Source organism: Micrasema longulum, unplaced genomic scaffold (genome assembly GCF_059751315.1).
Source record: "Micrasema longulum isolate JH-2025_06_02 unplaced genomic scaffold, ASM5975131v1 h1tg001113l, whole genome shotgun sequence".
Lineage (NCBI taxonomy): Eukaryota > Metazoa > Arthropoda > Insecta > Trichoptera > Brachycentridae > Micrasema > Micrasema longulum.
The window spans coordinates 62,914-89,470 of record NW_028278301.1 but is presented as its reverse complement, the minus strand read 5'-3'; positions in this window follow the sequence as shown (position 1 = coordinate 89,470).

Here is a 26,557-nt window from a genome sequence, read left to right as displayed (position 1 = left end):
GTTGGTAAATAACGAGAAATTGCTTATATGTTTAATAACATGATATCCGAAAATAATAGATCTTTGTGCTATATACTTGGGTTACACCTAATTCTCTTAACGTCTAAGAACTGCTGTGTAATGTGTTTGGCCATTTATCATCGCTCTGGTTCACTGACCTATGGTCGCGAGGTGTACATTTAAGGGATGAAGGATATAATAGATTACGCTTATAGGCAGTGGAGAAGAAAAAACACCTAACAAGGGTGCGGGGATGATAAGAAATTGAATATGAAAAGGCCTCACTCTATAAAAATGGCCATTGTGTCAAGCCAACGAAAAAAATATTGTTTTTAAATAAAAACTATAAAAAATATAAAAAAAACAAATACAATTAGCAACAAAAAACAGTAGTATATTTCAACTATATTTTGAGTTTGTCCAAATTTTTGTAGACAAGGACTGGATTCAACTCCCTGGGGAGCTGTTTATATTAACATTTTACAACAGAGATGAAGAACATTTAAGAGAAGGTAATATGGAAGTGTAGGCATCTACAGGGCTTAGGACCTGTCAATGGCTGGTTTAAGTGGTCACTTTACACACTGTGTAACATTCACCATTCTGCCAATAACATCTATATTCCTTCGATTCCTTCATCTGTTGATGTTTGTGAAGTTAAAGAGCTGAAACCTTTATTTTTGCGGGTGAGATTCATCTAATTGAATTATTTCACCTACATACACAGTGTGTAAAGTGGCCACTTAAACCAGCCATTGACAGGTCATAAGCCTTGTAGATGCCTTCACTTCCATATTACCTTCTCTTAAATGTTCTTCATCTCTGTTGTAAAATGTTAATATAAACAGCTCCCCAGGGAGTTGAATCCAGTCCTTGTCTACAAAAATTTGGACAAACTCAAAATATTGTTGATAAATTACCTGGTTCATGAAGAAGTATAGAAATTGAAAAAATAATATTTTCAGGCGTTGCCTAGTATGTAGGTGAAATAATTCAATTAAATGAATCTCACCCGCATAAATAAAGGTTTCAGCTCTTTAACTTCACAAAATCAACAGATGAAGGAATTGAAGGAATATAGATGTTCAAATATAGGCAGAAGGGTGAATGTTACACAGTGTGTAAAGTGGCCACTTAAACCAGCCATTGACAGGTCATAAGCCCTGTAGATGCCTACACTTCCATATTACCTTCTCTTAAATGTTCTTCATCTCCGTTGTAAAATGTAAGTAGTACATTTCAATAAAAGTCATTATTAAAAAAAATTAAAAACCGTTCCAAAAAAAAAAAAATTAATTTCGTATATAACGATTTTAATTGAATTAGCTCAATTACTTTCACTCCCACTTTCACTATGATTTTGGCAAATTATATATAAAGCCTTTGTCGGGTATTGTCACTTTTCTTCATTGCAACCACGAAGAGTAGCAAAAACTGTGTTTACTTGTGTCAAATCTAGTTACAAAAGTCTTTGTTTATGACAGTATTATAACATCATCATCGTTTCTTTTCCGCACTCAATGGTGCCAAGGGCACTGCATTGGTAAATCACAGCGTATCTTAATCATGTTTGTTACATAAAGGTAAGGATATCAGTCTCACGTTTCAGGTACCAGTCCAGGGACTATAAAATATTCTAGTGTAAAAACACCCTTTTAAATAAATATTTCATATCAACCATGTCGGGAATCGAACCCAAGACCTCTAGCATGGTAGGCAAATGCGCTGACTACTACACCACGAAGCCGCGACCTATTACAAATGGAATAAATTAAATTTGGATTATTTTTAAAATTCTTTTAAAAATTACCTTTCTCCGATGCCCTACACACAAATCATCAAAAGACGAATTATATAATTATGCATAAAGCAACAAAGGGTATTAACCAAATGAAGTTTACATTGAAAGCTCCACTTATTAACACGAATCTGTTTTTCAAGGTCTTGTGGTATATTTACAGATCAGCGCATTGCAAAAACATTTTTTTTAGCTGTAATACAAATCTTTGTTTTTAAAAGATTCGCGTGTTATTTTATTTTTTAAAAATGTATATTTACTGCTTTCAATGCCCCGATCGCCGTCAGAGCATTTACGTATAAAAAGACAATTTGTCTGTCACCCTAAATCAAATTTTATCAATTATGATTGTGTCTATAATGTAAAACCACATTTAAAGCTGACATTTCATGACAACCTTCTCAGGAATCGAACCCGGGACTTGGAACTATTATCGAAAAATTATTGAAAAATAAAAATTATTGAGAAATTGAAAGTAAACAAAGACATTTTAGATTTAATGTTTTTAATTTTTTTTTGAATTTTTTTTTTTTAAATAAAAAGGAATTATTTGCGTTCTTATAATTTACGCAAATAATAAATTTTGAGGGCCATTTTCAACGAGTTGTAAATAACTCATTATTAGAAAATGGGAATCAAGTTGGGGTAGAGTGGGGTTCGAACCACGGACCTTTGATCCGTGAGTCCGAGATACTAGCCACGGGACCACAACCCGATTCAATATATATTTAAGGCTCGTGTAATTTGGTGAAATCTTTGGTAAGATTGACAATATTTAGTGTTGGATTTTTTATTGCCTTGACAAGTAAATAAATAGTTTGATTTTGATATTACATTCCACAATATATAATACAAAATATGTTTAGAAGTATTTTATAAAATGAAAAGTTTTAGGGATTAACTAGTTTTTTACAAACGTGTCATGTATTCGAATATTTAAGAAGAAGGTGAAGGTATATTTAGCTTTTACTAAATTATCAAGTAAGTGCCCCGATGAAGACTAGTAGGTATTTCTTAAAACTAATAGACATTAAAAAGTGATTATATGCAAAATATTTACTTAAATTTGCTGTAATGTTTGACCACAATGCTAAAACTGTTAATATAAATAATACAATTAAAAGCACTTAGATAATCAAGGGTGCGATAACCTCAGCTTGACATAAGGTTTTTTTTTAAATTTGAAAGTCATTATACACATTTTTTACTAATGTGACTTTGGGTAGGCATTTGGAAGGTTTTTCGAGTATTGGGGTATGAGATCAGATGTGACCCTTGCTAGCTGCCTAGCCAACAAGTCTACCCTTGTGATAGGAAGGTGGTGTGGGGTGAATGCGGAGGGGGTGAATGATAAGGGTAGTGTCAAAATGTCGGCACCCTTACGTTAAAATTAGTGGGTAAAACATGCCTCGTTATTGGAACCGTATTTGTTAAAAGTTTAACCGAATCCATTTTTTTTTCAACTGATTAAAAGGTGGTTTAGTCTTTATTGGATAACCTTTTTGGGAAGAAAAATATACATGTTCCGGTGGTAAAATGTGCATTTAAAATTTCATAATTCATTTCGTAGAATTTATTTTATTTTTTTCCGTTAAATGAAATTCATCTTTATTATTTCCCAAATCCAAACACAAATGTTCCTACGGCCCTATATTTAATCTGTTACATGAAGGTTATGTAATTAGTCTAACGCTTCTGCTTCCAGAAACAATGAAATATTGGAGTAAAGAAGTATTTTTTAAACCAATATTTTATATCTACCCTACCAGAAAACGAATCCAGGACCTCAAGCATGGTAGGCAAAAAAGCCGACCTCTAAATATTAAAAATATTCTTAAGCACACATGATGCTTTATTTGGTTTCTGTCCATATAATAAAAGATACAGTTTTTCTGTGTGAGATATAACTTTAATTCTGGGCGAGTGTTTTTGACTCGATGGCTGCTCTTAGGAAAAATCCCCAAAATGTAGTCAAGAGGTTATTGTTCGTCTCGTGTTTCCTTACACACCTATGTACTCTTATCTTAGTCGTTTTCATCTTTTTCCAGGAATCTCTACGGCGAGTACACCTATAAGCAGTTGTCCTGGCTGCGAAATGTAAAATAAGCGCAGGACCGATACACTTGCTTTCGCTATAGTGATTGCCAACGTCAGGGGGACCCAGCAAGGCACTAGAAGAAGAAAAAGAACTACCTTTGGTTTAAAATTTACTGTTAATATTGTTTTATCAAATTTTAAAAGATACTTGATTTACCTCTCATGCTGTGCTTGACATGTTTTCATACTTTAAAACTACTTTTAATTACTTTTAGAGTTGCTTTAAAAATTATTTTTGTCTTTTTTTAATATAAGATGTCATTGTTTATGAAGATGTTTTTTAAATGACCTTTAATTTATTGTCTTTTAAAGTTTCTTGTCATTGTTTTTTTTAATCCCTTAAAGTGTGTATGTATATATTTATGTTTTTCCTTTTTGAAAATGTTTTTTTTTAAAATTTGATCGTGTTTATGTATTTTAATTCTGACCTTTCAAATACTTTTAAATTATTTCAATTGATGTAAAAACGCTAGTAGTAGATAAACAAAATTTTAAAATAACCTTTTTACTTTGATTTTAATTTTTAAACTACTTTCATTTATGTTCTTTTTCTTTCTGTTTTTCACTAAAAATAGTTAATTGATAACCTTTGATCATAGAATTAAGATTGGATATAATAATTATATACCTAATATGGAAACTTTACTGGTCCATTGGAAATAAGTCTAACTGTATAAACCATAATACTATGTAATTAATTGTATGATTCCTCAATAAAATAAAATAAAAATCATGAAATGATTTTAAAAAAATAAAATACATCCATGTCTCATCATCCGTAAAGATGCGCTAAATGGTAGTGTTGTCTGTATAAAGCATCTCTTCAGCGACAGATTTGCGTTGATATTTATAAGGAAAATTAAACAATCTTCGCAGAAAGGTGTGTTCTGCGAATTTACCCAGTCATCACAAAAAAACATCACAACAGATCGCGCTACTTGGCACGTATGTCAATGACAGTTCTCCAAACCTAAAACAAAATATCAATATCTTGTGCGCGGTTTTTTCCATTCATAATCCCGAATCATAATTGAACAAAACACTTCCTTTAAAAATTTTCCAAAAATGGTCGGGACATATTGAAATGCTCCAAATAAAAAACCGGAAGTAAAAAGTAAATTAGTAGACGGAAATGCAATTAACCTCGAAACTATGGTCACACTATAATCCGAGTTATCTATACTAAGTTGTGGGTTTTAACAATAAATTTGAATTTAAAACCCATTATTAATTATTAGTCTTTCTGAATCTTGTCTAAAAAAAATATTTTCTTAAAAATAATTTTTAAAATCAAATTAAACTAAAATTATAAAATGTAACCCTCGGCATCGGTTTTTCCAGTGATAAATATACGTTTAATTCAATTATTGATGTGTTCTGGTAAAAAAATAAATAAATATATATATTTTTTTTTTTTTTTAATCCACGTTTTGCAAGCCAAATCCTCAGCATACGCCTACTCAGTGAATGTTTTGCAATTTTCAAGCGTAATTTTATTTAAGTTTTTAAAATAAATTAACAATTGGTGACATTATCATAATAAAGAATATAAAACATTTAAGAATCTAATATTTAAACATAAAATTAAGAATAGTCCAGAAGGAGCGAAGAATCTTATTTGAATACATCGGACTGAGTCCAATAATTCCCCCACCATACTTCATTTTCGCCGCGCGCATTCGTGATGCGGTCGCGTAATGTTGCACGACGGGAGAAAATATAATTATAACACAAATGCAAGGTAAAAAAAGCAATCTGTTTATTTTTATAAAATTTTATTGTGCACACGAAAATATTGATTGACACAACAAAGTAGATACGTAAAGGGTCATTTAATAAGAGTCATTGAGTTAATGAACTTTTAACTAAAAATATAAAACAAATTTTATTTTACATAAAACGGATATTTTTATATCATGTTAAATGATATTTGATGTTTTAGAGATAATGTTGGTCAAATGTTTCCGATAGAGATGTTTAATCCAGATCAAATTTTTATTAGTTCTCTCATTAGAAGAGCAAAGTAGGGTAAAACAATTTACTTCCCAGGCAACACTAACAAAATCTTCATTTTGTTTCTTCGACAATCTGACAGATGGAAAAATAATTAAATTTTTAAATAATGCATTTGTTACAGACACATTTATTTGCTAATTACACATGAGATGTGATTGCATTCTGTTTCTTTAAGATCTAAGCAGTATTTCTACACTTTAAAAGGACACAACACGGCATAGTTGAATTCAAATCAGGAGTTGCGTACTGAGCAACGTCTACAAATATACTAATGGGTCAAAATGTAAACATACTCATTTGTGAGTAGTTTAGTCATCTTCTGTTTGATGTGTGTATGTGGTATCTAGACTATTCTTAATTCTATGCATTTACATATTTAAGCTTGGTGGAATTTTTGTATTTTTAACAACATTTAGAACCAAAAATAAGAACAGAAACATATCCCAAAAATATGTTAACAGCTGTGAGCAAATTACAAAATGTAATTTTTGTTACTTCTCTGTACACTTGAAAATGTAAAAACAGGGTGTGCAATAAGAATATTAACACAAAACTACAAGTGAATTTATTTCCTTAGCGGACAGTAATAGTATTGAGTACTTAAAATGAGTCTACAAAGCAACTGGCTAGAGGCTAGAGGCTAAAGCTGGAGGCTAGATAATATGCAACTCACGATTCTCTCAAAGATAAAGGACCTCTGAGGAAAAAATAAAATAATCACGTAGTTCTGTGGCCCCCAGTACCACACATTACATGAACTTGGACGTGTTCCACTGTCCCGATTCGCTGTCTAAAGTAAAAACACGATAACCCACCATTTTTTCAAAACACGGTTTTTTGCATTATCATTGTTAAAATTATGGATAACTTATGTAGCACTATTTTCACAACAATTAACTCTAACAACACGAATGTGTAATGTCACCATGTTTGTTTAATCTATACATGGACAACTGTATGAAAGAGATATAATGTATGGATATTAAAGCAAAAATTGGTAATTTTTCAGTAAGCTGCTTGTTGAATGCTGATGATGCAGTTCTGTTAGCAAGCAGCAAGGATGATTTGCAGCAAATAGTCTCTAGAATGTATGATGTATGCCTGGAGAGCATATTGGTGATGAACGAAAGTAAGTCAAAAATGATGGTATTTGAAAGGGATAGTGAAAAATTGATAATTTTTTAGTAAGCTGCTTGTTGTATGCTGATGATGCAGTTCTGTTAGCAAGCAGCAAGGATGATTTGCAGCAAATAGTCTCTAGAATGTATGATGTATGCCTGGAGAGCAAATTGGTGATGAACGAAAGTAAGTCGAAAATGATGGTATTTGAAAGGGATAGTGAGGTAAACAAAGAATGTTTCGAGCAAGTAGAAGAATTTGTGTATCTAGGAAGCATGTTTTTAAGAGATGGAAGAGTAGAAAAAGATGTTGAAAGAAGAGTGATTGCGGGCAACAAAATGAACGGAGCACTAGCACAGTAATTTAATTTTTAATTCATAGAAGCTAAACTGGCAGTGCACAACGGAGTTTTAGTCCCAACACTTATGTATGGAAGTGAAAAATAGAACTGGCAGAGGAAGGATGAAAACCGAGTGAACGTGGTTGAAATGCGATATCTTAGACGAATGTGTAGAAAATCAATATATGACAGGGTTACAAATGATGAAATCAGGCGAGAGTGTAAATCTGAGTCAAGTATAATTGATAAGATTAAGAAAGGGTCTCTGAGATGGTTTGGTCACGTAGAATGAATGGACGACGAAAGAATGGTAAAACAAGTAAATATGGCGAAAATGAACGGCAACATGAGACGAAGACGACCAAAGAGGACGTGGCATGATCAGATAAACCAAAATCTTAAGTCTGGTCATGTCAAAAGTAGACAGAACCAAGTGTATGTATGACAAGATGTATGAATGTGGAAGAAGCTAGGAATGTATGCCAGAATTGACGTGTGTGGCCGTCCATTCTCTCTGCCTACCTCTACGGGGAAATGGCCTGATGGTAGTAGTAGTAGATCACAAAAAAGTGTTTATATACGTAACCTTTTTTTAATTTGTAATTTAAGCAAAACAATTTATTTTGGTATCACATGCTACGAATTTATTCAAATGATTTAGAGAAAGAGTGTTCAAACTGTCAGTAGAGTCGTAGTGAGTCACATCTTGCTGGAAGGTGTGATTCTATAAAATGTTGCAAACGCCCAGTTGCATTCCGACGGCAACACTACTGACTAGTCCTACTCGTTAGTGTCCACGTCGAGAACCCTGGGCAATGGGATCACACTCGAAACGGTGTAATCACAGCGGATAACGAGAGGATGAAAGGCGAGATTTTGGAGCCTCAAAACCAGAACCAATCAGCAAACTGAAAGTAACCCCGACAAAAATCCACCAGTGAAGGCAACGGGAAACCACTCTGGTCATCTTTTCCCAGGAATCACTATGGCTAGTATATCCAATAAGCAGTTGTCCTGGCTGCTCGTCAAGTCACCAACGTCACCGTTGGAGGGACCTGACTAAGCACCGCAAGAAGAAGAGAAAAAGTGGGTTTGAAGCTTTTCCCGAAACATCACTTCATTTTCAGAGTTTTGCACTTCTGCTAGGAGAACATTCCATGCTGTAGAGCCCGCGACCGCAAATGTGCGTTTGCCGAATTTAGTTCGCTGTTGAGGTATAATAACTTTTCCTCTCGACATAGATGTAGCTGATCTAAGCATTGACGTCTGTCAGCTAGTTCATCTGGAAGGCGAAGTTTTATTAGATATTCTGGAGCAGAGTTGTGCAGTGACTTTTACATAAAACAACAGAGTTTGTATTCCACCCTCTGTGGATTCACTGGTTCTACATTCTGGTGGTTTACTGCTGTGATTATTTCTGTAAAATATTTTTTTTATAAAAGGTTTTTTAATCCGTTGATGTATAAATAAATAAAACGTAGCCAGAGTAATTACCAAACAAATATAAAATAGAAAGAACAAATAAATATTATTGTAAATAATGTGAGAACCTATTTATGCTTTTATCAGATTAAGAAATATATTGACCATCGAAAAATTAAAATCAGTTTACTTTGCATTAACCCAATCTGCATTACACTGCGGAACAATTCGGATGGGGTGGTGTTTTTAAAACAAATCTAAAAACAACTACAGCACAACAACATTACTTATTTACAGAGGAATATTTTTCTTTAGTGAAATAAATAAAGGAAATAAAAAGTGCAGCCAAGATTAAAAAAAAATTTAAGAAAGAGGAGAAAAGTTTTTTTTTGTGTAGCACTGATTTAAAAACCGTTTATTTCATTAAAAAAAAAACAAGTTAATCTAAAGATATTAATATTTAAAAATGAAATAAACAAATTATTGTAAGAATTCACTCCCCATTGCACAAGCATTGTTTTTTTTTTGTGTAATGGGAAACGATAATGTATATATACGTATTAAATTTATATAAAAATTGTATTAAGTGGTAATATTGAATTCTGGTACTTTTTATCTGAATAAACTAAAAAAAATCTCCATAATATCTGCATCCTCGATTTGTTTAAAACATGTGATTTTTTTTTTAAATAACACAAAATCTAAAGTCGGCCCGGCCCCTCCCTTTTAGTTCCTACATTTCTCTTCCTTAATATTATTTGTTTTATTCAAAATTTGATGATTTTACTTGTTTTCCCTGTAGTTAAAATATAAATCAAGGTCTGTAAATGATTTATTCGTTACTTGGCTGGTTGGAAGCTATTGCTCAATAGTAATAAATGTAAAAAATAAATGAATTCGCATGCAGATACAAAAAGTTCAGTGCAACAGGAAATAAGATTTGAAAAATCTTTTTTACGCGCAGTAAAAATAAGAGCATTTAGTTTCTTGAAAATGTATGAAAAAAATTGATTTGGATAAAAATCAACTACTTTGTTCGTCACTAGTTTTCCGAAATCAACCATTAACAGTGTTGTGATGCATTTCCGGTTCCCGAGAAGCCAACCTATCAATCACGACAACTCTCCGTAGACAACTTGAGAGGTCACAGGTGCCTAGGCGGGGTAGTTTAAAAATCACGTAATTATATCATCAATAAATCAATCATAATCATAGCGCTGATGATAATATGATACGTAAATATATATATATTTTTTTTGGCTTTGTTTGAAATTTATATTAATTGATATTCAACAAAAACACTAAGCTTTCTCTTGTACGCTTGATGCTTCATAAACACGGGAATTCGCTTTTGATTTAAAAACTGATCACCGCAACAATAAAATTGCAACATATATCTAAGAAACAATATTTTGAGTTTATCCAAATTTTTGTAGACAAGGACTGGATTCAACTCCCTGGGGAACTATTTATATTAACATATTACAACAGAGATGAAGAACATTTCAGAGAAGGTAATATAGTTACACAGTTTGTAAAGTGGCCACTTAAACTAGCCATTGAGAGGTCATTAGCCCTGTAGATGCCTAGACTTCTATATTACCTTCTCTTAAATGTTTTTCATCTCTGTTGTAATATGTTAATTGTTAAAAAATTTGGACAAACTCAAAATATTGTTAGTAAATTACCTGGTCCATGAAGAAGTATAGAAATTGAAAAAATAATATTTTCAGGCGTTGCCTAGTATGTAGGTGAAATAATTCAATTAGATGAATCTCACCCGCATAAATAAAGGTTTCAGCTCTTTAACTTCACAAACATCAACAGTTGAAAAAATTGAAGGAATATAGATGTTCAAATATAGGCAGAATGGTGAATGTGACACAGTGTGTAAAGTGGCCACTTAAACCAGCCATTGACAGATCATAAGCCCTGTAGATGCCTAGACTTCTATATAACCTTCTCTTAAATGTTCTTCATCTCTGTTGTAATATGTTAATATATCTAAGCATAAACTAGCAACACCAAACATGTTAATGCTTCTTTCTAACAATTATCCATTTCCGGGTTACTGTGTTTTTACTTTGGATAGTAAGTGTCCCACTGGTTTGAGGTCCCGAGTTTTGCAAAAATAAACTTCGTGAATTCGGAGAAAAAGGGACAGCCACGTCTCGGTATTTTAATGAAAGGACGTGTATAAATGAAGAGGACTCCACGCGTAAAAGTGCCTAAATGGGTTAAGGTGTACTATTTGTGTACAACCCATTGATGCTCAACCAAATTGATATAGTATTAACAAACTAACCAAACTATCAAACCAACTTTCTTTGTCACTCACCTATACCGCATATACAAAGACTAGGAAATGAATGCACCTCTCATATCGACATTTTTAACTCGAGTCTCTGTGAATTCAAATCAACTCTCTACAATATTTGATGATGAGTAACGATTATCGATTAATTTGCAAAAGCTTCTTACGCTAATATTCTACTGTTAACTCATTTTATGTTTAATTTGAATTTTGTTTATTTAAAAAAACAACAGCAATACAAAAAATATACACAACATTATAAAAAAACATAAAATAAAGGCATATCAGTTTTCCACATAAATACAAATATAAATTATTATTTGTTTATTTAAGAAAGAAGTAAAAATTTACATCGGTAATTCTTTTTTATGTAACACTGATTGGAAACATCGTTAATATCTTTTTTGTAATTTATTTATGTTATTCTAAAAATATTATTGATTAAAATAAAATAATCTCTTGTAAGACGTCACTCCCCATTATGTACACAAGAATTGTTTGTTTCTTTTACGTAATGGGAAACGTTAATGTAAATATATGTATTTGATTAATGTAAAAAATTATATTTAATTTTAAAATTGTATTTTAATTTGTTATTAATAAATCAAAAATATAAAAAAATAAAATTTAAAATAAATCCAGTTCAGTTCGATATTAATAAACGTAGAAGTTCATGTGTGCGAGTTTTTGTGTGAGAGGATGCGTGGGAAGTGAGTTAAGTGTGGTTTTGTAGGTATGTGAATATGTATGTGAGTGTAAATGTGTGTGAGGACTGGTTTATGGACAAGGTGAGTGTGTTTGATATGCGTGAATAGTAACACCATAAATTTTTAATGTAAAAATATTTTTTAACATAATTTTTATCAAATAATAGTTTTTTCATTCTTATTTTAAAAGTGAGTTAACTGCAGTTGAATATATCTGTGCTATTGTAAAATACATTGTAATTACGCGCCAAGCGAATCAGTGGAGAGTTTTGTGCATAGATGGTGGGAACTGTACATGGAAAAGAGATAGATTCGTGTGACGGGTGCGGTAGCCAGGTACATTAGGGACCAACTCAGAAACCTGAACAGGACTATCAAGACGTCCACTAAGAATGTCATGTAAAATATAAAATATAAAAAATATCTAATACCAAACGACGATACTTAAGAATAAGTATATTATGTTTATGACAAGAAGTTTTATGGTTAAGGTCCGTGAATCTGGATCTCCAATTGAGATGTCTCAAAAATGTTTGTTGAATATTTTCAAGCCTTACCTTGTGTGTGGAATACTGAGGAAACCACACAGAGGAGGCACATTCAAGGCGACTGCGAACGTAGTTTATAATACAACTTCTTTTTTTATTGTATGCTGACATACATATATGTATCTATGATTTTTTTGCGCTGCGCGTGTTCGTAGATATTAAAAATATTAATCCAATCTGCAAAAAAAAAGTTAGCAGCATTAATTTATTTTTCATCTACTAGGGTTGCACTCGACGAGAATGCATATACAAAAAAAATGTAAAGATTTTGTTTTTTTGTGTTTGAAAAAGGATTATTTTTTAATGTTAACAAACAACATTCACTTTTTATGGATCCTAATCAGATCCTTTCATTAAACTCCTTATGATTTCTACCCATTTTTTTATTTTTCTGTATTTTGGTAAAACTAAAATGATATTAACTGACATTCAATACATTTTTGAAAATTGCAATCCTAAATAAAGTGCACTCCTGTTGTTGAAAGAGCGTAGTGTGACGTTTGCAAAAACGATTCTTTGGTTAAAAAATGTTTTTTTTTGTTTTGGAACTCAACCATAAAAAAAATACCCAGGTACTTACTTAAATACAATATTTGAATATAAATAACTTTAAATTTTGGAATTCAATCACAAACAAGTACCTAGGTATACCTTCTTATCAAGTATTTTTTAAGCTGATAGCAGGCAAGCCAACGTTCGGGCAGGACAACGTCTGTCAGGTACGCTAGTTTAGGTATACATTTTGATAGGTGAGTACTTATTTAAAAATATTAATTTTACAAAAATAGAGCAAACTGTACTAGAACGGTAATGCGCGGCATTGCGCAGCACGTCGGGGTAGCTAAATAAATAAAATGTACTACAGCTGTGCAATACTGCTGGTTACTTATTACAAAATGTTGTCGCGCAGCCCTGCTGAAGTGCATCTCTGCCGTACTGCTGTTTGACCTTAAGAGTCAACCTTAATAAAAAAATGTTGTATTTTTAAATGCTGTTTGTTTATTTTGACTTTGTTTATTTATAATTTCGAACAATAAAAATGGGAATATTACGGAAATAGCGCATAAGTTAAAAAATGGATTTACTTTTTTTGTTATTTTATTTTTTTGTCTGCATTATTTTTATGATTTTGGGTAGTAAAAAAGTATATTACAAAAATAGCGCATCAGTTAAAAAACGGATGTACTCATATTTCCATTTGCATATTTTGCCTGGGTGATTTTCATAATTTCAAACTTTAAAAAATTAAGTAAATCGAAAATTGCGCACAATAAAAAAAAACGGATAAACTCATGTTTTTATTTGTTAATTCAGTCTGATATTTTTATAATTTCGTACGTAAAATAAATAAATATTACAATTCACTTAAAAGCCAACTATAACGATAAGAATAGATTGTTTATTTTGTTTAAGTTTTTGTTTATATGGTACAAAATATGCGGACATATGGGCCGGGCCGCTGAATACGAATAATTAAAATGGATCCCAAAAATATTACGAAAATAGTAACTATTGTAGTTATTATAAGTTTACTATGAAAATAATAACAAAAATTTGGAAGTAATCAAACAGTCATTTGTTTTTTTTTTGTGTGCGTTAATTATTCGTTTTATTTCGTACGAGAATGCGACACGGGCCGCTGAAAACAAATCATTTTGATATATTCAAAAAGAGAAAAATGACAAAAAAGAAATGAGAGAATGAAACATTATCTTTTATCTGAACAAGTTTAAAGCCAGAAATTTATTCCTGTTGTTACAAATTACGTATGAAATAAGGGAAAAAGAATTAAAATTTTGGAAACAAAAAAGCAATTTGCTTATCTATTCTAATTTCAGTTTACTGCAGAATTTCATGCCAGAAAACCATTAACATACGCCTCCTTTTTAAAAATGTATGGCCGTTACGTTCAAAATAATTTGTTTTCCATAACACAAAAGTGGTGCGATAAAAAATAATGACTAACTGAGGCATCACGTATTTACTTATTTATAAATATCAAAATTAAGGTCTACAATTCTTTATCACGAAAAAAAACAAATTTTGTTTTTTTCGATCATCATTCCCCTTTTTGCACAATGGTCATAGGGCACTTAATCAGATCATCAAATGAAGCGTACCTTGATTATCCTTTACGCGATGGCAAGGTGATCAGTCTTGTGTCAGTCAGTGCCCAGTCCAGGGACAGTGAAATATTGCTCTGCTTTTTAAACAAACATTTTTACATCGACCCTGTTAGAAGTCGAACTCAAATCTCAAGCTTAGTTAGCAAATGCGCCAATAACTACACAGTGATGAAGACTTTTTTCCACTTGATTTCCTATTTCTGGATTTTTACCTAGGTACTCAGCGAGTGGAAAAATCTCGTCCACAGTGGTTCTGTTTCACACACAGAACTTTATTCGTCATTCGCTTGAACACAGGCATAAAAAAATGAATTGAAAGGATGTTTTAAGAAATACAACCATTTTAAGATAAAAAATAATATTTTTTTATGTCGCATTTACTAGTTTTTGAGCCGTTTTATGTTAAAGAGTCACCTCCTTTTTCTTGTCAACCAAAATCTTAAGAATAATAATATCATTATATTGTACGACGTCCTTAGCCACAAACGAGTTATTTTATTACAATATTTGAGTTTGTCCAAATGTTCGTAGACAAAAGACTGGATTTCACCCCCTCGGGAGTCATTAAGATTAACAAATTACAACAGGGATGGAGAATACCTTAAATTAAAAGAAGAATTGAAGAAATATGGATGTTCAAACATAAGCAAAATGGTGAATGTTACACAGTGTGTAAAGTAGCCACTTAAACCAGCCAATGATAGGTCATAAGCCCTGTAAATGCCTTGACTTCCAAATTTCTTTATTTGAGTTATTTTATGTTTTTGGAGTTTTCCATTTTTTGAAGACAAGATGAATCTTAAATGCTCTAGGAATTTTATTGATGCTATTGAATGTTTAAAAGAAAGGGGTTTAACGAGGTTTAAGTAAGGTTTAAGTTTTAAAGGGTTTAAGTACCCCAGGAGCTTAACAGTAAACGTGATAACAGCTGTGATTTTGATTTTTTTATTAACGTTTTTAAATAAAATAATTCTTAAACCACTGAATTTATTTTTTTAAATGAATCTATATATGTTATTATTTGTCATTCGAAACACTTCGTTTATTTTTTTTTTATTTGTTTAACCCGCCCGTTCCTGTGGATGTAACCGGTGCGGTGTTGCAAATTGGACCTATAAATATATATATCTCGACAACTTTTTTACTATCCACGAATTTTTTTGTAATCTTTAAGTAAACCTTAACACACCAGAAAAAAACGTTATTAGGTAAATTAGATATTATATAAATATTTTGTCCATTAAGATCTACAAAAATGACAGAATATAGAATACCCTGAGATAAATAATAAAAAATATTTATTTGAAAGAAAGAGGTGAAATCTTGTTGAATCACTAAGCATGACACACATATAATTTTAATAAAATAAAAAGAGACAGTGATTAAAGGGCGATCATCTCCCAACCTTAGGTTACCACCTAAGGTTAACCTAACGTAACCACAGGTTACCACAAGTAACTTGAAGGATATTTTTTGCACGGTATATTGAATGGTAAACCAAAAAAAAAATACATTTTATATTTGAAGTACAAAAAAATAGCGTTGGTTCATTTATTTTATTTTGTAGTGTATCATAATTTTTATTCTGCTTCAGTAAATAATGTTTAAGTTTAAAAAAAAAAACGTGTGTAAGTAAATATTGTTATCTGCGTGTTTTTAAAGAATTTTTTTTACAAAAACTCCTTGAGAATATTATATTCAATTATGTAATTTATGTTTTTAATTTAAATAAAAAATGAATTTGTGGAAAGTTTTTTAAAAAATATATTTTAAAAAAATTTAAAAAAAACTATTGGTACAAGTCAGCATCGTACCCCTATCCGAATATTATGGTGCATAAGTCACTGTATATTCGGATTATTTTTTATTTCAGTCCTACGGTTTTGGTGCCAGTTAAGGAACAATTAAACATTGGAAGGTAGAACTACCTTTAAAACTAACATTTCACATCTACCCAGCCATGAATTGAACCAAGCTTTTCACGTATAAAAAATATCCAGTTACGCTGCAATAGGATATTTTCACAAGCCGGGAATAATGTCAAAAAAATAACGTATTTAAAACTGATTTTTACAATTATCAATGTATTTTTAAAGAAGTTCTCATTTATAATTTTTGGGTTAAAAAATGATCACATAAAAAAGGCTTGCAGTTAGCATCACGTCATTTTGACGTCACGCGTTTTGACCGCCGCAGCGCTGCCGGCTGCGATTCTAATATACCTTGCATACAACTTCAGCGGCAAAACGTCATACGTGCCGTTTGTCCAGTAGGGCACAAAAAGTCCCGTTTTTGGGTCATTTAAACAATTTAAAAAATATATACGAAGTTAAACAAAAAATAATATTTACACCGTAACCATCGTAATTTTTGCTTATTCAAAAATAAAAACACAAGAAAGGTCCTATTGGAGTATCAATACAGAACTTTATGCGTGTGGATAGAGAAATGAGTATGATAATAATATGCAAAGCTTAATGGCTGATAATTAACGAATTAAGTTAAAAAGTAAGAAATTACAAAAAACTAAAATTTTCGAATTTAAAATTTTTTACTTTATTGAATTTAAAATCGCGCGAAAAACGTTCGTTAACGTTAACTCATGGCTCTGAGTTTAAACCGTGAATTTATTTTGGCAGATATTAAGATGTCTGTGCGAGAAGTCTCTATTGGTCACAAGAAGCGTTATTGTACTGGAAGTTCATTATTTGAAGCGTATAATAGAAACTCGATCAATTCACCAAGAAACTTTGCAACATCTGTCGTTTGCAAAGTTTCCTAGGCCTGTGTAAAGTATATCATTAATAATTTTCTCACCAGAACTATACAGATATATACTTTACTGAAACCTATAAATGAGAGGGCGAATTTATTTTTACTAACTTATAATCGATAAATGGATAATGCGTCGAGGAGGGTAAGTCGATACATTCTTTTTATGATTGTTTTTTTATTTATTTTAATTAAACATGTACATTTATAAACGTTGCCACAAACAAAACCTACGGAACTCTTTGAACCCGGGTGTTTATTAAAATATACACGAAGTTTTCGAAATTTTCATTCTTGTTTTTGTTTGTTTTGAAACAAATTACCTTCATCCTTAAAAATATTACGTAAATCAAGTTTTTACCGTATTTTAGTTTGAATAAACTAATTTCATTGAATTTATTTATTTTATTTTATTAACATAAACGGAAAATCTGCCTTTAACAAACATTTATAATACTACATATTTGGCTTAGTTTTTTTTTTTAAATCATAAATTTCCTTATACCCAAGATTTATCTTAAAAAAATTAAACTTTAAAATTACACAAGATTTATATTTATAAAATCAACCTAAAAATAATACAGAATATTCAGTGGAAAGTTAAAATAAAAAAAACATTCTACAGTAATACAACAAGAAAATCATAAATACTGTTTCATACAGCTGGGCAAAGTGAACACAAGACTGTGTATATTATGAAATACATGAATACATAAATATAAGTAACATATATTGCATGATAAAAACATATTTTAAATGAATTTTGTCGGTTGATAAACAGTTTGATATCTACGAATAATAAAAGATGAACATTAAATAATTTTCGAAGTGTAAAATATAAAGAAAACATTAAGAATTAAAATAAAAACATTTCAAATAATTTCGATAGAACACAAACAATAAAAATGTACTTTATATATTTACAATAATAAATTCAGGTCTTAAAAGAATAACTAACAATGGAAGCTTCTAAGTATCAAGACCAGAAACAAGAGAAAATATTTTTTTGTATAAAAGTGCATTAAACAATATTTAAACTCATATGTTAAGTATTAGTACATTTTACCCAATAGTTTTTTACGACATGGATTTTACCTACTAGGAATTTTTTTTTTGAAAATAATCATTATAATTAAATTTTACATAATAACAACTATGGTAAAAAAAAACTATGGTGAAGGTGTATAGTGGGTTTTGCATGTTGGTTTGATTAGTGACTTGACAAAGAGACGGGTACATCTTGAAACCGGTAGACATAGAAAAGTCGGCAAGTGGTTATTTACAAATATTTAATAAAATTAAGTAACTAACATTAGGTTACCGGGTTTAGGTAGAGAAAATCGGAAAATTTACTCAAAAACATTCTTAAATAAGAAATGGTATAAATTAAGATTGTAAAACTGTATATTTAAATAATTAATTAGTAGGTAGTATTGTTTTTATATTTTTTATGTTTGATGCATTTACTTTGTGGAACATTTTTATTTAATATATGTAAATCAAATCACTTTGTTTTAATGTACCACTTATATTTTTATTATTTGACAACCAATTAGTTTCGGAAATACTATGCCTTCTTTAGGGTTAATTACAAACTAACATAACATTTATAAAATGTAAGAAATTTAATATTCTTAAAATTAAATAAATCTTAGTAATCGTCCTATTTTAAATATGTTTCCTCTCCCTAAATCCACTCACAAACCCCCTCTTCTCCCCACTTTCGTAGCCACGCCTACTCTACCCTCACTGTGAAAATTTTAAAGGTGTTATGTTGATGAATGAAACTAGTTAGTTGTCAAATTATAAAAATATAAGTGGTACATAGAAACAAAGTGATTTTATTTTAATATATTGAGTATTGTTATTGTTTATTTGGCATGAAAATGTCTGCCTTAAAACAGATTGTACCAAGTTAGGCAGACTAGACATGATTCAGAAAAATCTATTACCTAAATGTGTATGTAGTAGATAAAGAAATTGTTATTTTTGTTAAAAAACCATATTATTTTTATTATTATTAACTTTTAAATGAACTGTCTTTTATATTAAAAACAAAGTGTTTTTTAATTAAAAATATAAAAAAATTTACTTAACTTATTAAAAATATTTTTTAGTACGGATTCCAAGTCGTAAAAAACCAAAGTAGGTACACAGCTTGCCGCCGCACTCCGCATTTGAGAACTTACGTCTCCTTGGCAGTGCCTGCATACAAGAAAACATTGCTCGTTGGTGAAACAGAAAAGGTGTTCACAGAAACCCTTTGTAATTTTGTAGCCTTGGCAATTTTGTGTGGAAAGTTCTAAAATCAGAAGGACGAAATATGTCATTCAACGGATTAAAGAAAAGTGGGAGGTAAACTCTTCCCCGGTTGGGATTAAATTGATTGGCCTTGATCAATTTCCTGAAATGGTCACAAAACATTTTAAAAACCTACGCATGGTTACAAAACACGTCCACATGATTACAAAAATACTCACCCAAATTACATCAATGCTGATGATAGACGCTATGATTTGCTTCAAATGTCAAAAAAGATATCGAACCACATTTACAATCACCCAGAAACATTAATCGTGCATTTGAAGGGCCGTAAAAATCTTTTTTGCCTATATTTGAATATCTATATGTAGCTTAAATTCTCCCATCTGTTTAATAAAGTGGGTAAAATTCAATCGAATTTCACCCAACAGAAAAAACTTCTAAAAATAATTTTTGTACTTATGAGGATATTTTGTTTATTAAAAAATATTTTGATTACTAAAAATAGATTAAGCTAGTTAGAAGGACTATAATAAATTATTCACCTTTCAATAAAGATGAGGAACCTAAGCGAAAAAAGAATATCAACAATATTTTGAGTTTGTCCAAATTTTTGTAGACAAGGACTGGATTCAACTCCCTGGGGAGCTGTTTATATCACCATATTACAACAGCGACGAAGATCATTTAAGGGAAGGTAATATAGAAGTCTAGGCATCTCACCCGCATTAATAAAGGTTTCAGCTTCAACAAACATCAACAGATGAGAGAATCAAAGGAATATAGATGTTCAAATGTGGGAAGAATGGTGAATGTTACACAGTGTGTAATGTGGCCACTTAAACCAGCCATTGACAGGTCATAAGCCCTGTAGATGCCTAGACTTCCATATTACTTTCTCTTAAATGTTCTTCTTCTCTGTTGTAATATGTTAATTAAAACGGAATATATAAATCTATGCATTTATTTGTTTCATCACTTTCCTTTACACAGAAAAATACAGAATACTAATATCATGCAAAGCCCGTATTTAAAATACGTATTCAAAGTATGTTTAAGCACTAAATATGCACACTACTCTTTTTTCTTCCTTTCTGGCTAAAACTACAATGCTTTTTTTTTTCATCTATTAATATATACAACATGCCCCTTAGTTTAATTAAAAATAAATTCAGACTCATTTTTTTTGGCTGCGATACGCTTCCACTTGCTATTTAATGATTCGCACGCTTACACATACCTGAATACTTACTCCCACACAAATACACACTTCTACAATTACTCTCATACAAATACACTCAAACACACCCACCCTTTTGTTGTACCACAATTTAAAATGTATGATTTTTATTCAAAATCTTCGCTGGTCTGCCTTTAAACTGTATATTTTTTATGTTTTTATATCATTGTTGATGGTTTTTTTTTCTGTAAAATAAATATGAATAAATATGAATAAATATTTTTTTTAATTTGTAAGTCTTTATAAATACTTCTTGATTTGATTTCAAAATGAATGTAATATTTTATTAAGTGAGATGAAATAAAATGGAGTCAAAATTTAGCATCCTTCACCGTCCAGCGGAGCAATGAAGTAGAAGAAAATCGAAGAAGATTTAAGAGAGCAGATTAAGTTTGAAATTGGAACGAGCCTTTGGAATCTGTCTGATTGGATTTAGCGGACGAGTGGAGGGGATGGTTTAATAACCCCCACCCCTGCAAAATGCTAAGACCGTGTAAACAATAATACAAAAGTGCACTTCACTATAGGGTGACGTTTTGATCTGTTCTAAGGTAATAAATGACCTGAACTTTTTTTTTACGAATACTTTAATAAGTATTGATAACAAAGGAAGATTGTAACAGAACTTTGAGATAAACTTTGTTTAGTTTATCAATGCAATACCCAATGATAACTTTATAATTAACCATTGAAAATAAAAATAAAAAAAAAAACAAAAATATTGTCTCACATAACTTATAAATAAAAAATGCTCACTAGTTTTGATGATTTTAAATTAAAAATTGAATTGAAATAAGAAATATAATAATCAGTTAAAAGCAAATGTTTAAAAATGCTGTAAATAATAAATAGTGGTCGTACGTAGAAATAAAATAGATTGTTTAATTCGACCAAATGAATTTCGAAATATCTGCTCCACTGCAATACATAAGTGAATGTATGGCTTACGTCTTGTAATATAAAATATAAATAAGTATACAGAATGATTTGTCGGCCTTGCGATGTAGTGCCTGCTATACAAGAGGTGTCGGGTTCGATTCCCGCCATGGTTGAAATATTTATTTAATGCGGTGTTTTAACGCATGAATATTTTATAATACTAGGACTGGCTCCTGAAGCGTAAGCGTATCTTAACTTCATGTAAGAAAAATCTTAAAAAAGACTTTTTTTTCTTCCTTAATCTCTTTTTTATTCTTATTTTTTCCCTTTTCCTATTGAGTGATAGTAATTTATAAACATTTCCAATTATTTCTATTTTTATATTTCTTTAGCTTTTGTATTTTTTGTTTTCCATTGAATATGTTTTGAAACTTAAATTTTATAAAAAAAAACTTTTATTCAATTGTTAGGTTGAAAGAAAATCACCAATCTACAATTAAAATTATGTACACAAATAAATAAATAAAATATAATAAAAATATGGAAATTGATTAAGATACGCTGCGATTGGTGTATCAATGCAGTGCCATATGCACCATTAGGCGTGGAAAGAAAAAGAAGAATACAGAAAAAAAATGTATTTGTCCTTTGAACTATTGGCAATGCTATTTTGAAATTTCATAATTTTCTCCCTGTGTGTTGTGTTTTCTATGTAAATTCTCACATGAAAAAAAAACAGTACATTGTTATGTGTCCACGTCACGGGTTACCCCAGAGAAGACAATTTTTTTTAATGATTCATATTTTACATAATTCAAAATTTAAAAAAACGTAAGTAGGGAAACTGAAATACCTAAAATGAGTTTTAGTTTCTTAAACATGGTTTATCTATGAATGTAAATTAAAATTGTTATGTTATTTAATTGCCAAATTTTCTTTAATAATTGAATCAATGTGGTTATAAGAACCCTGTTATTTGAAAGTACTCTTGTTACAATTCCTTTGACAATTGATCTGATCTAAAGATGTATTGATGAAAGTAATTGTAGTTTGTAGATGATTAAAGACTCAGAGAGAGAAGAAGGAAAATACTAATGATGGGAGAATTTCATTTTAACGAGCTTTGGAACCGAACTCAGAAATTATCTATACATATATTGTTTAAATTTTATTAGAAATACAAGAAGTATTATTTGATACAAAAAAGAGCTTTTCTATGAAATTGAATGTATTTTATCATTTCATGCCCGCTCTTCGTAGATAATATAAAGTTTATAAAAAGCCTCAAAGCCTGGGCGTCCATACACGTCTGCATCCTTTAGTTCCGACATGAAACTGTCTGCCGTAGACGTCCAGGGTGTCGACAATCTGATGCCTTGTAAAACAGACAAGTGTGATTAAGGTTTATAGGGTTTCGATTATAATAGGAACTAAATTTTCTGTCCGTTCGTTGGGGCCTTGGGCCCCAATCATATATATATATAGTTAGATAATAATAAATAAATAATAAAAAAAAAAAAATATGTAGTTCCTTTTTTTTTTTAAATCACCTGAAGTCAAGTTAAAGAAAATTACCGGACACGGAGCTATGAGAAGTTATCCATATAAGTTTAAAGTAGGGAATGATGACTATTGTCCATGCGATGATATTTCTTCACAGAGTATCAAACATCTGTTATTTCAGTGCCCATTTTTCAGTTATATCAACACTGTAGTTAAAAGTAGTTATCACGCGCCATTGTTTTTGAACTTTGCAATAATGGTTATTGGACTCATAAAGGCAATAAACCAAAATCAATGACCGAACATCCCATTTCAAAGACAAACAAAAAAGATTTTTTCCGAGTACCTTAGCGTTGTACATGACACGTAAGGCTACTAAATACAGGGGTCCAGATATAAGAAATAAAAAAAGTCAAGGAAAGTTAATATAATAATAAAATAATATAACCACTTATTGTTCGTTTTTTCTGCCGACCGTTTTCAAAGCTGCATAAAGCTTTTAGCTTTTTTATCCAGGTATAATTAACTAATGAATCTTATCTAATGAATCAAATCTTATTTTCATCAAACAGTGATTACATAATATTACATTTTCTGTGTTAATCTTGTCAAGATGGGAAGTGTGAAATGAGATGAATACAATCTTTAAAACTAGACAAGAGTGGTCTCATGGAAATATTGTTTATTTCCTTTTTTTTATTGTAATTAATTGCTTTTTTTTAATAAAAAAAAATTCAGGTTGTCTTATTTTAATATTTATTGCCATTATGAAGATTTTTTAATCCACTGTTTTATTAAAATAATTATTTTATATCTGATGGATTGCGAATTCAGAAAAAAATATTTTTATCATTTGGACACCTTAAGTGTTTTTTTACCCTTATACTAAAGTTTTTTTAGTTGGTATATGCCAGATTTGTTATATATACCGTCAAAAATTAAATCTGTATTCTGAACAATTAATGATATGGGAACATTTTAAAATTACGGAGACAAAGTCACTAAATATAATTAATCTACGAGTAGCATAAACCTATAAAATTTAAATGATTTTGATTCAACCTACATGATTACTACAAAGTCAGTGCTGCAAATAAAAAGTTATCTTCATTTGTCTTTAAAGTGAAAAAAGAATTTACTGAATGGTATTTTTTTTTTATTCGTTTATTTTATTTTACAATACAACCAGATGGTATTTAAAAAATAATACAGGTTAATACAAATAAAATAAAAAAACACATTTTTTTTTTTTAAAGACACGTTGAAACCAAAAAAGCATAATGCAATACAAAAGTAAAAACTTTGCGTAGTAAATAAGTTAAAAATATAGATTTAATGTAACATGTAAGGTATAAAAATATGCATAAAAAAAGAAGAATGAAAAACAGTTGGTTGTTGAAGTAAATAAGAAAAATTATAAAGCATATTGTAATTAATCTTTCTTTCCATTTTTCTGTTATGATGTGAATATTTGTATGATTTTTTATTATTATCATTTTTGTTAGAAAACATAATTTTGTTTTGAAGACAAATTAGTAAAGCTTGGTTAACTTTGTATTTTAATATGGGCTTTGGAGTTATAAGCAGCATCAAAGCGAAATATTTTTCTATTTTGTGTTTTTGTCAGATGTGCCGATTCACGTCCGTAAAAGAGAACAGCGGTTCTGTTGGCGCAAATGCAAATGATTCTATAAAAAAATATAATAAAACACAAACAAATTATAGATGCACGTAAAAAAAATAATGTAAAAAATAACAGAACTCTAGATGATTACAATTAATTTAGGTTTCACTTAAATTTAAGTATATTTTACGTATCGGGTTTGTCTATAAAGATTTTTACAAATTCAAAATAATGTGAAACGTAAAGCTCATTTAATGATTTATACATTATTCTTGGGTTTATTCAGCTAATAAACTAATGTTTATGCCAACTGATTAACAAATACAATAAAATTATTGCTGATTTGTAAAGGTTCACTGTTTACATTAATTTGGTAACAGGAGAATCTAATGTAAAATAAAAAAAAAACTTTTTGTTAAACGTTTTAAATTATATGAATTACTAATAGAGTGTAACAGAAAATAACAGGTTTCAAAAATAATTGGGAGTGCGGCTGCGAGTAGGAGGCGCCACATTCAACAGTATGAAAGCTGTCCAGAGATCAGATATTTACTCAGTTAAAACAAAATGCCGCACCGAGAAAAAAACGTGGCACCTCAGTAGGGCCCAAAACAGCAAAATTTTGAGTTTTTAGAACATGTTTTGTTTCTGAGAAGAATCTTGAGTGTGCGGTGGATTGACTTTGTAAGGAATGACGTTATGAGAGAACGGTCGCAGCAAATTCCAGTGACTACAGTAACCAAGCGGAGGAGATGCGGTTGGCTGGGCCATATACTTCGGATGCCTCCTCAGAGCCTTACCCACACTTGCCTTCTTTACAAGACATCAGTTTGTTGACGTACTGGATGCCGTGTTGCTGACTGTTTGTCGGCAGTTTAAGTTAGAATTACGAGACGCAAACCTTGGGAGGATGCACAGAGATGCACAGAGGCTCTTAGTGGACTTTATGTGCTCCAACTAGGGAGGGCACACGGAATGGTGATGTTGATGATTATTTGAATCGGTCATTTAAGAAACTCCATAAGTTCGTCAGTGTTCAAAACTCGCACAAAAACTTTAGTTCGTTATGAAATTTAAAATAAAATGTTCGTAATCTAACTTAAATTAAAGAAGTTGCTTAAAGTGTATTATTTTATGATGAACTTTTGTTTTTTAATAAAACATTGGTTCCTTAACGGAATTAAGAGCATTTTAAGTCAAAATCACATCCGCCCAAAATCTTTATCCTGGGGTTTCTCAAATGAGCGATTCATTTTTTTAACTCTCAATAAAACCATAAATATGAGCCCTAAATATGGATTTATAGATCTCAACAAAAATAGGGTATATATTTATATTTACATTCTATCCAAGGTTTTTTTTTTAAAAAAATCTCGAAAGTAATCCAGGTTAAATTGTATGAGTAAAAAATTGGTTAAACTCAACATTATTGTAAATAATGGAGCATATTTAAAAATCATCTGGTTCGTCATAGGTTTTTTCAACCTTTTTTTATTTACTCCAAACAAACAAACTTACAATTAACATTATTAAAATAATGATAACAATACAATTTTTATGGCTTTTCAGTGTAGTATTTAAAAAAAATATATATTACACTACTATTCATATTTATTAATATAAAGATACATACAAAAAAAACGTATCCCTTATTCTATGAAACCAAGAACTCAGTGTTGAGTTGGGATACAACAAAATGAAAAGTAAAAGCATGTATATCATAAAAGAATACCTTAAAGAAAAATTATTAAATAAACATAAATTTCAATAAAGATCTGTACAACACGCTT